Source organism: Pristiophorus japonicus, chromosome 2 (assembly GCF_044704955.1).
Source record: "Pristiophorus japonicus isolate sPriJap1 chromosome 2, sPriJap1.hap1, whole genome shotgun sequence".
Lineage (NCBI taxonomy): Eukaryota > Metazoa > Chordata > Chondrichthyes > Pristiophoridae > Pristiophorus > Pristiophorus japonicus.
The window spans coordinates 150,482,179-150,496,115 of NC_091978.1; the positions used below are offsets into that span (position 1 = coordinate 150,482,179).

The 13,937-nt window shown below is 47.1% G+C and overlaps 1 protein-coding gene across 1 annotated transcript in view; it reads right to left on the reverse strand.

Annotated features, from left to right (window-relative positions):
* Window positions 1–13,937, reverse strand: part of cep135 (centrosomal protein 135) — a 233,192-nt gene that overhangs the window by 157,588 nt on the left and 61,667 nt on the right. The gene's annotated exons all lie outside the window — the stretch shown is intronic.

The window sequence follows — 13,937 nt, forward strand, 5'->3', positions numbered from 1 at the left end:
GCAGTATTTACTCATATCTTGCCCAGAAAATGTCCTCAAAATTCTTGCGCCTGATAATTATTTTTTAAAACTCTGACCACTACGTTACATTTATTATTAACCATAATTAAAAAAACTTTTTAAAAACTCGGAAAAACATTTTTTCCTCTGATATTTATTAATTTTAATTTCAATTAATTTTAATTATGTGGTGCGTTTTTTTATTTTTTTAAATTAAATTGTGTTTAGTGTGCTTGTTTTTTTTCTCATTAATAGCAATGGGAACTCATAGATACGGAGTTCTCATTGCTATTAATGCGAAAGCTGCGAATACTATACCTGATTGACTGAGCAGTCACACGTGACTGCATCTTCTACGTGGGAACCTCGAGGATGGGAGCGCACTTCGCAGCACGGGAAGAGAAGGCCTCCCAACTGGAATCTCACGCTCCTCCGGGACCACCAGGTAATTTCGTAGAAATGCTTCAGGTCAGAGACAATTGCCCGCAGGAAGCCTCCGACCGCAATTTCAGCTCCATTATTGTAGAATTCTTATTGTACATGTCAATTTAATTTCTTTTTTTTGCCTCGGTCTATTTGCGTGCGCATTTTGGCTGCTGCTTCGGATCAAGCCATTCACTTCTATTTACACATCCTTCTCCCGCTTTTTCTCTTTCCCTCCCTGGACAGTCTCGAATGTTGTTATGCCACCTCTCATCTCTTCTCTCTCATATACTCTGGCGTCCAAAATCACTACACCAACACTACATTACTCTACAACCTTCCTCCTATTCTCGTGCCGCCGTCCCAGACTTGACTCCCTTTTAGAAAAGCCTGCAGTTTCCCCTCAGCCTCTCGTCATTCTACGAAGCGTCCACCGTGGCACTCGTCGCTGTCTCCTCACAAGCAGCAACCCCAAATGTCTCATCCGACTCTCTCACCGACCTTACAGCCAAGCTTGCCCTGGGAGGGCTAACCTTGCCAATTTCCTCCCTGTCCAATTCATCCCTCCAAGCATCGAGCATGTGTATGCTGGCAGATCAACCATTACGGATCCTCTCAAAATGTCCTTGCAGAATGTCCGTTCACTTGGAAACAAGGTCCTTGCCATCCATGACCTTATCATGGATGACTCCATCGACACCATGGCACTAACAGAAACTTGGCTGAAGGATTATGACACATTACCTTTAATCGAAGCCTCCCCTCTCGGCTATACCTTCCACCACTAGTTTCGCCCAGACCACCGTGGTGGCGGTATAGCTCTCATCACTAAATCATACCTTGGTCTGTGTTCTACCCCTCTGGCACTTTCTCATCTTTTGAACATCTCGCCTTATTCCATTCCTCACCTCTCATTCAAAATTCTTGTTCTCTACCGCCCACCCAAGTATGATAAAATTGTTATCGCAGATATATCCTCACTGCTTTCCTCCCTCAGCCTATGCACTGAGCGACTTCTCATCCTCGGTGACTTCAACCTCCATCTCAATTCATCATGCTCTCTCTCCTCTGAGTTCACTACTCTCCTGTCCTCCCTGAATCTCTCCCTCCATGTAAATTCCTCAACCCATATTCACAGCCACCCCTTGACCTTGCAATCTCTTGTGGCCTCGCTATTCCAACCGTGTTAATGAAAGAAAAAGCCATCTCTGACCATTTCCTTGTATTGTTCTCGACCCACATCCCCCTTCCCCAATCCAAACCTACTTCCTTCTACATCCGCCACTGGAAAAAAACTCTCTCCAAACTCTCTTACAACTGCACTTATCAACTCAAAACTGTCCAACCTTTGGCTATCTTTTAAACAATTACATTTCTGCAGCCACCGATTTGCTCAACCACACCTTCACCACCACCTTTGATGCCCTAGTCCCTATTAAAAAGATTACTCTCTCCTACGCTCGTCATTTCCCCATGTACAGCCCTCACCTTTGTTCCCTCAAGTCAAAAGGGCGGAGACTTGAACGGATGTGACGGACAACTGGTTTAACCATTCACCGCCAGACCTGCCTCGAACACACAAAACACCATCAGTTCTTACTCTTGTCTACAATAACTGCTCACTATTCCAGGATCATTTGGGAATGCAAAAATAACACCCGGCTACTATTCTCTACTGTTAACCGTCTCCTTCAACATCTCTCCCGTCTCCACCACACTCACCTCCAACAACAAATGTGAGGAGCTCATGGACTTCTTTGTCTCAAAGATTGAGAACATCCGATCAGCTGCCTCTGCGAGTTCCCTTCCTTCACCTAGCCCACAGGGCCAAACTTCATCTGAGGCTCCCACCTGCTCTAGGCCTGTACAACTGTAGTAAGATCTCCTTGCTCCTATACTCAAATTCCCTCGCTGTGAAGGCCATTTGCCTTCTTTACCGCCTGCTGTACCTGCATGCCAACTTTCAATGACTGATGTAACATGACACCCAGGTCTCGTTGCACCTCCCCTTTTCCCAATCTGCCGCCATTCATATAATATTCTGTCTTCATGTTTTTGCCACCAAAGTGATAACCTCACATTTATCCACAGTATACTGCATCTGCCATGCATTTGCCCACTCACCTAACCTGTCCAAGTCACCCTGCAGCCTCTTAGCATCCTCCTCACAGCTCAAACCGCCACCCAGCTTAGTGTCATCTGCAAACTTGGAGATATTACACTCAATTCCTTCATCTAAATCATCGATGTATATTGTAAATAGCTGGGGTTCCAGCACTGAGCCCTGCAGCACCTCACTAGTCACTGCCCGCCATTCTGAGAAGGACTCATTTATCCCTACTCTCTGTTTCCTGTCTGCCAAATGTTTCTCTAATTTCTCTTTGATCTCCCCTCTTGATCTCTCCAAACTCATCTTGTCCATGAGACCCACTTCCTGCTCCCTTGACCCTATTCCCACTAAACTGCTGACCATCCAACTTCCTTTTTTGGCTTCCATATTAGCTTACATTGTTAACGGTTCTTGTTCTTCAAACCTGCTGTCATCACCCCTCTCCTCAAAAAAACAACCCTTGACCCCACTTCGCTTGTTAGCTATCGCTCCATCTCCAACCTCCCTTTCCTGTCCAAAGTACTTGAACGTGTTGTCGCCTCCCAAATCCGTGACCATCCTTCCCTGAATTCAATATTTGAATCCCTTCAATCTGGTTTTCACCCCTGCCACAGTACCGAAACGGTTCTCATCAAAGTCACAAATGACATCCTTTGTGACTGTGACAAAGGTAAACTGTCCTTCCTGGTCCTTCTGGATCTGTCTGTAGCCTTTGACACAGTTGCCCACTCCATCCTGCTCCAATGCTTCTCCACTATCGTCCAGCTAGGTAGGAGTGCACTCACCTGGTACAATTCTTATCTATCTAATTGAAGCCAAAAATGGCATCTCTTCCCACTCCCACATCGTTACCACTGGTGTCCCCCAAGGACCTATATTTGGCTCCCTCCAATTTCTCATCTATATGCTGCCCCCCTTGGCGATATCATCCAAAAGCACAGTCAGTTTCCATATGTACGCTGACGACAGCCAGCTCGACCTCTCCACCACTTCTCTTAACTCCTGCTTGCTATCTAAATTGTCAGATTGCTTGTCCGACATCCAGTACTGGATGAGCAGAAATTTTCTCCAATTAAATATCGGGAAGACCGAAGCCATTGTCTTTGGTCCCCGCCACAAACTGCGTTCACTAACCATCCCTCTCCCTAACATCAATCTGAGGGTGAACAAAACTGTTCGCAACCTAGGTGTCATATTTGACCCTGAAATGAGTTTCCGGCCACATATCCGCAGCATAACTAAAACCGCCTTTTCCCACCTCTGTAACATTGCCCGTCTCCGCCTCAGCTCTTCTGCTGCTGAAACCCTCAGTCATGCCTGTTACCTCTAGACTTGACTACTCCAACTCACTCCTGGCTGGCCTCCCACATTCTACACTACGTAAACTTGAGGTCATCCAAAACTCAGTAGCTCGTGTCCTAACTCGTACCAAGTCACGATCACCCAGGTTCTTTCTGACCTACATTGGCTCCCGGTTAAATATCTCGATTTCAAAATTCTCATCCTTGTTTACAAATCAGTCCATGGCCTTGCCCTTCCGTATCTCTCTAATCTTTTTCAGCCTCACAACCCCACAAGATGTCTGCGCTCCTCAAATTCTGCTTCCTTGAACATCCCTCATTATAACTGTTCTACTATCAGTGGCTGTGCCTTCAGCTGTTTGGGCCCTACGCTCGGGATCTCCCTCCCTAAACCTCTCTACCTGTCTTTCCCCCTTTAAGACGCTCCTGAAAAACTTACCTCTTTAACCAAGCTTTTGATCATCTGACTTAATTTCTTCTTTTGTGGCTCGGTGTCAAATTTATCTGTTTTGTTTTGTTAACACTGCTGTGAAGTGTCTTAGAAACATAGAAAAAAGGTGCAGGAGTAGGCCATTCAGCCCTTCGAGCCTGCACCATCATTCAATAAGATCATGGCTGATCATTCACCTCAGTACCCCTTTCCTGCTTTCTCTCAATACCTCTTGATCCCTTTAGCCACAAGGGCCATATCTAACTCCCTCTTGAATATATCCAATGAACTGGCATCAACAACTCTCTGCAGTAAGGAATTCCACAGGTTAACAACTCTCTGAGTGAAGAAGTTTCTCCTCATCTCAGTCCTAAATGGCTTACCCCTTATTCTTTGGTTCTCTGGTTCTGGACTTCCCCAACATCGGGAACAGTCTTCCTGCATCTAACCTGTCCAGTCCAGTAAGAATTTTATATGTTTCTCTGAGATCCCCTCTCATCCTTCTAAACTCCAGTGAATACAGGCCCAGTCGATCCAGTCTCTCCTCATATGTCAGTCCAGCCATCCCGGGAATCAGTCTGGTGAACCTTCGCTGCACTCCCTCAATAGCAAGAACATCCTTCCTCAGATTAGGAGACCAAAACTGAACACAATATTCCAGGTGAGGCCTCGCCAAGGCCCTGTATAACTGCAGTAAAAGCTCCCTGCTCTTATACTCAAATCCTCTAGCTATGAAGGCCAACATGCCATTTGCCTTCTTCACCGCCTGCTGTACCTGAATGCCAACTTTCAATGACTGATGTACCATGACACCCAGGTCTCGTTGCACCTCCCCTTTTCCTAATCTGCCACCATTCAGTTAATACTCTGTCTTCGTGTTTTTGCCCCCAAAGTGGATAACCTCACATTTATCTACATTATACTGCATCTGCCATGCATTTGCCCACTCACCAAACGTGTCCAAGTCACCCTGCAGCCTCTTCGCGTCCTCCTCACAGCTCACACCACCACCCAGCTTAGTGTCATCTGCAAACTTGGAGATATTACACTCAATTCCTTCATCGAAATCATTAATGTATATTGTAAATAGCTGGGGTCCCAGCACTGAGCCCTGCGGCACCCCCACTAATCACTGCCTGCCATTCTGAAAAGGACCCATTTATCCCGACTCTCTGCTTCATGTCTGCCAACCAGTTCTCTATCCACGTCAGTACATTACCCCTAATACCATGTGCTTTAATTTTGCACACCAATCTCTTGTGTGGGACCTTGTCAAAAGCCTTTTGAAAGTCCAAATACACCACATCCACTGGTTCTCCCTTGTCCACACTACTAGTTACATCCTCAAAAAATTCCAGAAGATTTGTCAAACATGATTTCCCTTTCAAAAATCCATGCTGACTTTCCAAATGAGCTGCTATTTCATTTTTAATAACTGATTCCAACATTTTCCCCACTCCTGATGTCAGGCTAACTGCTCTATAATTAGCCGTTTTCTCTCTCCCTCCCTTCTTAAAAAGTGGTGTTACATTAGCTACCCTCCAATCTATAGGAACTGATCCAGAGTCGATAGACTGTTGGAAAATGATCACTAATGCATCCACTATTTCTAGGGCCACTTCCTTAAGTACTCTGGGATGCAGACTATTAGGCTCCGGGGATTTATCGGCCTTCAATCCCATCAATTTCCCTAACACAATTTTCCACTTAATAAGGATTTCCTTCAGTTCCTCCTTCTCACTAAACACTCGGTCCCCTAGTATTTCTGGCAAGTTATTTGTGTCTTCCTTCGTGAAGACAGAACCAAAGTATTTGTTCAACTGGTCTGCCATTTCTTTGTTCCCCATTATAAATTCACCTGAATCTAACTGCAAGGGACCTACGTTTGTCTTCACTAATATTTTTATCTTCACATATCTATAGAAGCTTTTGCAGTCAGTTTTTATATTCCCAGCAAGCTTCCTCTCGTACTCTATTTTCCCCCTCCGAATTAAACCCTTTGTCCTCCTCTGCTGAATTCTAAATTTCTCCAAGTCCTCAGGTTTGCTGCTTTTTCTGGCCAATTTATATGCCTCTTCCTTGGATTTAATACTATCCTCAATTTCCCTTGTTAACTACGGTTGAGTCACCTACCCCGTTTTATTTTTATTCCAGATAGGGATGTATAATTGTTGAAATTCATCCTTGTGATCTTTAAATATTTGCAATTGTCTATCCACTGTCAACTCTTTAAGTGTCATTTGCCAGTCTATTCTAGCTAATTCACGTCTCATACCATTGAAGTTACCTTTCCTTAAGTTCAGGACCCTAGTCTCTGAATTAACTGTGTCACTCTCCATCTTAATAAAGAATTCTACCATATTATGGTCACTTTTTCCCAAGGGGCCTCACACAACAAGATTGTTAATTAGTCCCTTCTCATTACACATCACCCAGTCTAGGATGGCCAGTCCTCTAGTTGCTTCCTCGACATATTGGTCGAGAAAACCATCCCTGGAAAATACTCCAGGAAATCCTCCTCCACCGTATTGCTACCAGTTTGGTTAGCCCAATCTATATGTAGATTAAAGTCACCCATGATAACTGCTGTACCTTTATTGTACACATCCCTAATTTCTTGTTTGATGCTGTCCCCAACCTCACTACTACTGTTTGGTTGTCTGTACACAACTCCCACTAGCGTTTTCTTCTCTTTGGTATTCCACAGCTCCACCCATACAGATTCCACATCATCCAAGCTAATGTCCTTCCTTACTATTGCGTTAATTTCCTCTTTAACCAGCAACGCTACCCCACCTCCTTTTCCTTTCTGTCTATCCTTCCTGAATGTTGAATACCCCTGGATGTTGAGTTCCCAGCCTTGGTCACCCTGGAGCCATGTCTCTGTAATCCAATTATATCATATTCATTAATTGTTGCCTATGCAGTTAATTCATCCACCTTATTATGAACACTCCTCGCATTGGGACGCTTTACTACATTAAAGGCGCAATATAAATAAAAGTTATTGTTTATTATTAACTTCTATTCTTGTGAGCAGTCAATCCTCTGAACTCTGTGTCTGCCTGCCCCAAACTCCATTTATCTCGTTACCCAAACCCACTTGTCACCCACACTACAGCCAGATAATTAACAGTGCATTTTTTGCACTGAAGATATTTGGCAGCAATACTGATTATTCATCATGAAAGGTGGCAAACGCTTTAAACTAGTAAGACAGGGGGTGGGGGGAGGCGGAGGGATCTACAAGAAATGAAACCAGCCTAAATTTAAACAAAACAGATATTGATAGCCAGGGAATAGAATAGAAGAGTTATAGAAAAGGTGTTTAAAAAGATGATTAAAAATAAAGTTAGAGGAACTTCTATTAAAAATGAGTTAAACTGTACAGCAATGCACAGTGTCCGCAATAAAAAAGAGGAGCTGGAGGCAATCAATCATTGCGAGGAACCAGACATAGTAGGGATTATTGAGACATGGTTACAGAAAAATCAGGACTGGGAATTAAGCATAGCAGGGTATAACATATTAGAAAAGATAGAGGGGGAAAAATGAGAGTAGCTGTACTTTTTAGGGATAACATAATGGCAGTCGAAAAAAGTGACACAGCTATCAGCAAGACAGAAATAGAATCCATGTGGATAGAGATAAAAGATAATAAAGGATCAAACACATTAATAGCGCTACTCTACAGACCACCTAATAGTGGAAGGGAGGTGGAGGAAGAAATATGCAAACAAATTAGGGAAATGAGTAAAAAAAACATAGAATAAACATGGGGAATTTTAACTATCCCAATATTAAATGGACAAAAGAGGTAGGAAAAGGGGATAAAGGAATGGAGTTCCGACAATGTGTGCAGGACTCCTTTCGAACCCAATATGCAAGAAGCCCAACAAGGGAGGATTCTCTACTGGATCTAGTAATAGGGAAAGAAAGACTTGGATTTATATAGTGTCTTTCACGACCATCGGACGTCTCAAAGCGCTTTACAGCCAATGAAGTACTGTGTCACTGTCGTAATATAGGACATGCGGCAGCCAATTTGCGCACATGCAAGCTCCCATAAACAGCATTGTGATAATGACCAGATAATCTGTGTTTTTTTGTTATGTTGATTGAGGATTAAATATTGGCCAGGACACCGGGGATAACGCCCTTGCTCTTCTTCGAAATAGTGTCATTGGATCTTTTATGTCCACTTGAGAGAGCAGATGGGCCACGGTTTAACGTCTCATCTGAAAGATGGTACCTCCAACAGTGCAGCACTCCCTCAGCACTACACTGGAGTGTCAGTCTAGAATTTTGTGCTCAAGTCCCTGGAATGGGACTTGAACCCTCAACCTTCAGATTCAGAGGTGAGAGTGCTACCTACTGAGCCACAGAGAATGATCTAGAGCAGATAAGATAAGTAAAAGAAGAGAACATCGAGGCAACAGTGATCATAATACAATACGCTTTAAGGTAATAATTGAGAAGGACGTAAGTATGATGAAGACCATGGTAATAGATTAGAGAAAGGCTGATTTTGAGGGGCTGAGAATAGAACTTGGGAAAATAAATTGGACAACAATATTGGCAAACAATGATGTAGAACAGCAATGGGAAATATTTAAAGCAGTGTTTAACAGAGTCCAGGAAAAATATATTCCACCAAAAACAAGAACAAGCTTAACACTAATGAGACACCATGGATGAATAAAATCATAAGGGAAAAATTGAGGGTAACGAAAGAGGCATACATTAAGTACATGGGCAGCAAGGGACAGCATGATAAGGGAGAATACGAAGAGATTAGGAAAGAAGTCAAAATAACAATTAGGAAGACAAAGAGTAACCATGAAATTAAATTGTCAAGGAACATAAAACAATAAAATAAAATATTTTATAGGCACATCGATAAAAAAGTTGGGATGGGAATAATGCCATGAAGGGATGAACAGGATAATATCACAGGTAGCAATAGAGATGGCAGAAATATTAAGTAATTACTTTGCTTCAGTATTTACCAGGGAGACAGAACAGGTGGACATGACATCGGATGATGAGGTTAGTAATGAGATAACTGCATTTAAAATAAAAAGAGGAGATACATTAAATAAACTAATCAAACTCAGGATAAAACCCCGATTTTTAAAAGAATATAGGGAAGAGATAGCAGAGGCATCATGACACATATTGAATAATAAGTTAGAATAAGGTGTAATGAAAGAGGACTGGCGGATAGCTAACATAATACATATACTTCAGAAGGGAGATAGAACATATCCAAGAAACTATAGACCAGTCAGCTTAACATCAGTGGTAGGAAAAATAATGGAATCGCTTCTAAAGGAGAAAATAGACCAAAGCTATAATGATGAATAGTTCGCATGGATTTCAAAAGGGAAAGTCTTGCTTGACGAACCTCATTGAATTTTTTGCAGTCGTAACAAAGAGAGTAGTCTAGGATATTGCAGTAGATATAATGGGGTCAAGTTTCGGGCTGCACCACTCCGCGCCGAAAACTTACCTCGGTATTCTCCACTCCCTCGGGTCGATCCAGGCCCTCGGTGCGGCGCAGCACAAGCTGTGGGGGGGCGGAGCCAGGTCCCTGCGCTGAAAACAGTGCTGAGACCTCTGCACATGCGCGCTACAGTGTGCCCGAAACTGTGTGGGAGGGGCCCGAAGCACAACGCCCCTAGCCCTGGCCGAATGAGCTCACTGGGGCGGCGATCAGACTGCACCTCCCTCCTCTTCAGCTCCTGCTCTGGCTGTGGCTCCCGCTTCCTCCCCTGTTCAGCTCACGCTCCCTCTGGTTCTTACCACCGCTCCCCCCCCCCCACACCCTCCAGCTCCCGCTCCGCTGCCCGACCCCCCCAGCTCCCGCTCCGCTGCCCGATCCCCCCAGCTCCCGCTCCGCTGCCCGACGCCCCCCCCAGCTCCTGCTCTGTTGCCCAACCCCCCGAGCTCCCGCTCCGCTGCCCGACCCCCCACCAGCTCCAGCTCCGCTGCCCGACCCCACACCAGCTCCCGCTCCGCTGCCCGAACCCCAGCTCCCGCTCCGCTGCCCGAACCCCCAGCTCCCGCTCCGCTGCCCGACCCACCCCAGCTCCCGCTCCGCTGCCCAACCCCCCCCAGCTCTGGCTCTGCCCCCTCTTCCTTCGGCGGGGCCCGCCCGCCCGGCATCTTGCTGGAGGCGGGCCCGCCCCAAGTCTTCGGCCCAGCTTCTTCACGTCGGCCAGGCCCGTTCAGCCTCCTCCCTCTCCTCTCTCCCCCTCCTCTCTCCTCTTCCCCGCACCCCCCTCTCTCCTCTCCCTTCCCTCCCTCTCCCCCCTTTCCTCTCCTCTCACCCCTCCCTCCCTCCCTCTCCTCTCACCCCTCCCTCCCTCCCCTCTCCCTCCCTCCCACTCCTCTTCCCCCCTCCCCCGCCTCTCCTCTCCCTCACTCCCTCACCCCCCCCTCTCCCTCCCTCCCCTGCCTCTCCTCTCCCTCCCTCCCTCACCCCCCCCTCCCTCCCTCACCCCCCTCCCCCTCCCTCCCTCTCCTTCCCCCCTTCCCCCCTCCCTCTCCTTCGCACCCTTCCCTCTCTCCCCCCTCCCTTTCCTCTCCCTCCCTCCCCTCCCCTCTCCATCCCCTTCCTCCCTCCCTCTCCTCTCCCCCCCCCTCCCTCTCCTCTCCCCCCTCCCTCTCCTCTCCCCCCTCCCTTCCCTCCCTCCCTCTCCTCTCCCCCCTCCCTCCCTCTCCTCTCCCCCCTCCCTCCCTCTCCTCTCCCCCCTCCCTCCCTCTCCTCTCCCCCCTCCCTCCCTCTCCTCTCCCCCCTCCCTCTCCTCCCTCCCCTCTCCCCCCTCCTCCCTCCCTCCCCTCTTCGCACCCTTCCCTCTCTCCCCCCTCCCTTTCCTCTCCCCCCTTCGCACCCTTCCCTCTCTCCCCCCTCCCTTCCTCTCCCCCCCCCCTCCCCTCCCCTTCCTCCCTCCCTCTCCTCTCCCCCCTCCCTCTCCTCTCCTCTCCCCCCTCCCTCTCCTCTCCCCCCTCCCTCTCCTCTCCCCCCTCTCCTCTCCCCCCTCCCTCCCTCTCCTCTCCCCCCTCCCCTCTCCCTCTCCTCCCTCCCCTCTCCCCCCTCCTTCCTCCCTCCCTCCCCTCTCCTCCTCCCTCCCTCCCCTTTCTCTCTCCCCCCTCTCCTCTCCTCTCCCTCCCTCCCCTCTCCCCCCTCCCCTCTCCTCTCCCCCATCCCTCCCCTCTCCCCCCTCTCCTCTTACCCTCCCCTCCCTCTCCTCTCCCTCCCCTCCCTCTCCTCTCCCTCACCGCTCCCTCTCCTCTCACCCCACCCCCTCCCTCCCTCCCTCTCCTCTCTCCCCACCCCCTCCTCCCTCTCCTCTCACTCCACCTCCTCCCTCCCTCTCCTCTCACCCCACCCCCTCCCCTCAGCCCTCCCTCTCCCCTCCTCCCTCCCTCACTCCTTCTCCTCTCCCCCCCTCTCCTCTCCCCACTCCCTCCCCTCCCCTCCCCTCCCTCTCCACCCCCCTCGCTGTCAGAAACACAGACACTGACAGAGAGAGAGAGACACTGAGAGATAGACACACTGACAGACAGAGACAGAGAGACACACACTGGTGGGGGGGGGGGCATCCCAGCATGCTGTTGGAGGCACCCGGTGCTGCAGTCGGTGAGTAGAAACTTAATTTTTTATTTATTGATTTTTTAATTTTATTTTTTATTAATTTTTTTTGATTGATTTATTGATTTATTATTGATGGCTCTTTATTTTTAAGTGATGTGTTTCATGTTTGTAAACTTCCCTTTCTCTCTTCCCCCCCCCCTCTTCCCTATGCCTGATTTGTAACCTACACCTGATTTTCTAAGTGTAGGCAAGGTGTAAGCTTGCACTTATAAATTCTAAGCATACAAAAATCTACACTTACTCCATTCTAAGTTAGTTTGGAGTAAGTTTTCACTGCCTAAACTTTCAAAACAGGCGTTAGTTTAAGTGGCCGGACACGCCCCCTTTGAAAAAAAAATCTGTTCCAAAATGAAACTGTTCCAACTGACTAGAACTGGAGCAAACTAAATGCTGAGAATTGCAATTTCTAAGATACTCCATTCTAAACCAGTTGCTCCAAAAAAATAGGAGCAACTCAGGCCGAAACTTGACCCCAATTTATCTAGATTTTCAAAAGGCCTTCGATAAAGTACCACTTAATAGACTAATGAATAAGGTTAGAGAATGCGGAGTCAGGGGACAAGTAGCAGAATGGATAACTAGCTGGATTCATGATAGAAAGCAGAGTGGAGGAAAAAAAGGGTAGCTATTCAGTGGCAGACGGTGGGAAGTGATGTTCCACAAGGATCAGTGCTGGGACCAGTGTTGTTCACAATTTATGTTAACGATTTAGGCTTTGGAATCAAAACCACAATTTTAAAATTGGGGGTGGGGGGAGGCGGGGAGATGGTCAATACTGAGGAGGACTGCAACAAATTACACAAATACATGAATAAACTTGCAGAATGGGCATATAATTGGCAAATGAAATTCAACACAGATAAATGTGAAGTATTACATTTCGGTAGAAAGAATAAGGAGTTCGCATGGGCTCAAGTTTCGGCCTGAGTTGCTCCTATTTTTTTGGAGCAACTAGTTTAGAATGGAGCATCTTAGAAATTTCAATTCTCGGCATTTAGTTTGCTCCAGTTCTAGTGAGTTAGAATAGTTTCATTTTAGAACAGATTTTTTTTCCAAAGGGGAGCGCGTCCAGCCACTTACACCTGTTTTGCAAGTTTAGGCAGCGAAAACTTACTCCAAACTAAATGGAGTAAGTGTAGATTTTTGTACACTCAGAAAAACCTTGCCTACACTTATAAATCAGGCGTAAGGAATGAGAGATGAGGGGGGCGGGGGGGGGCGGTGAGAAGGGGGTTTACAAACATTAAACACTTCACTTTTACAAATAAAGAGCCATCATTAATAATAAATGATAAATCAATAAATTAAAAAAAATAATTTAAAAAAATCAATAAATAAAAAATTAAGTTTCTACTCACCGACTGCAGCACCGGGAGCCCTCCAACAGCGTGCTGGGACGCCCCCCCCCCCACCACCCCAACCCCACAGTGTCTCTCTCTCTCTGCTCTGTCAGTCTCTCTCTCTCTCTCTGCTCTGTCAGTCTCTCTCTCTGCTCTGTCAGTCTCTCTCTCTCTCCCTGCTCTGACAGTCTCTCTCTCTGCTCTGTCAGTCTCTCTCTCTCTGCTCTGTCAGTCTCTCTCTCTCTGCTCTGTCAGTCTCTCTCTCTCTCTCTGCTCTGTCAGTCTCTCTCTCTCTGCTCTGTCAGTCTCTCTCTCCCTGCTCTGTCAGTCTCTCTCTCTCTGCTCTGTCAGTCTCTCTCTCCCTGCTCTGTCAGTCTCTCTCTCTCTGCTCTGTCAGTCTCTCTCTCTCTCCCTGCTCTGTCAGTCTCTCTCTCTCTGCTCTGTCAGTCTCTCTCTCTCTCTCTGCTCTGTCAGTCTCTCTCTCTCTGCTCTGTCAGTCTCTCTCTTCTCCCTGCTCTGTCAGTCTCTCTCTCCCTGCTCTGTCAGTCTCTCTCTCTCTGCTCTGTCAGTCTCTCTCTCCCTGCTCTGTCAGTCTCTCTCTCTCTGCTCTGTCAGTCTTCTCTCTCCTCTCCCTGCTCTGTCAGTCTCTCTCTCTCTCCCTGCTCTGTCAGTC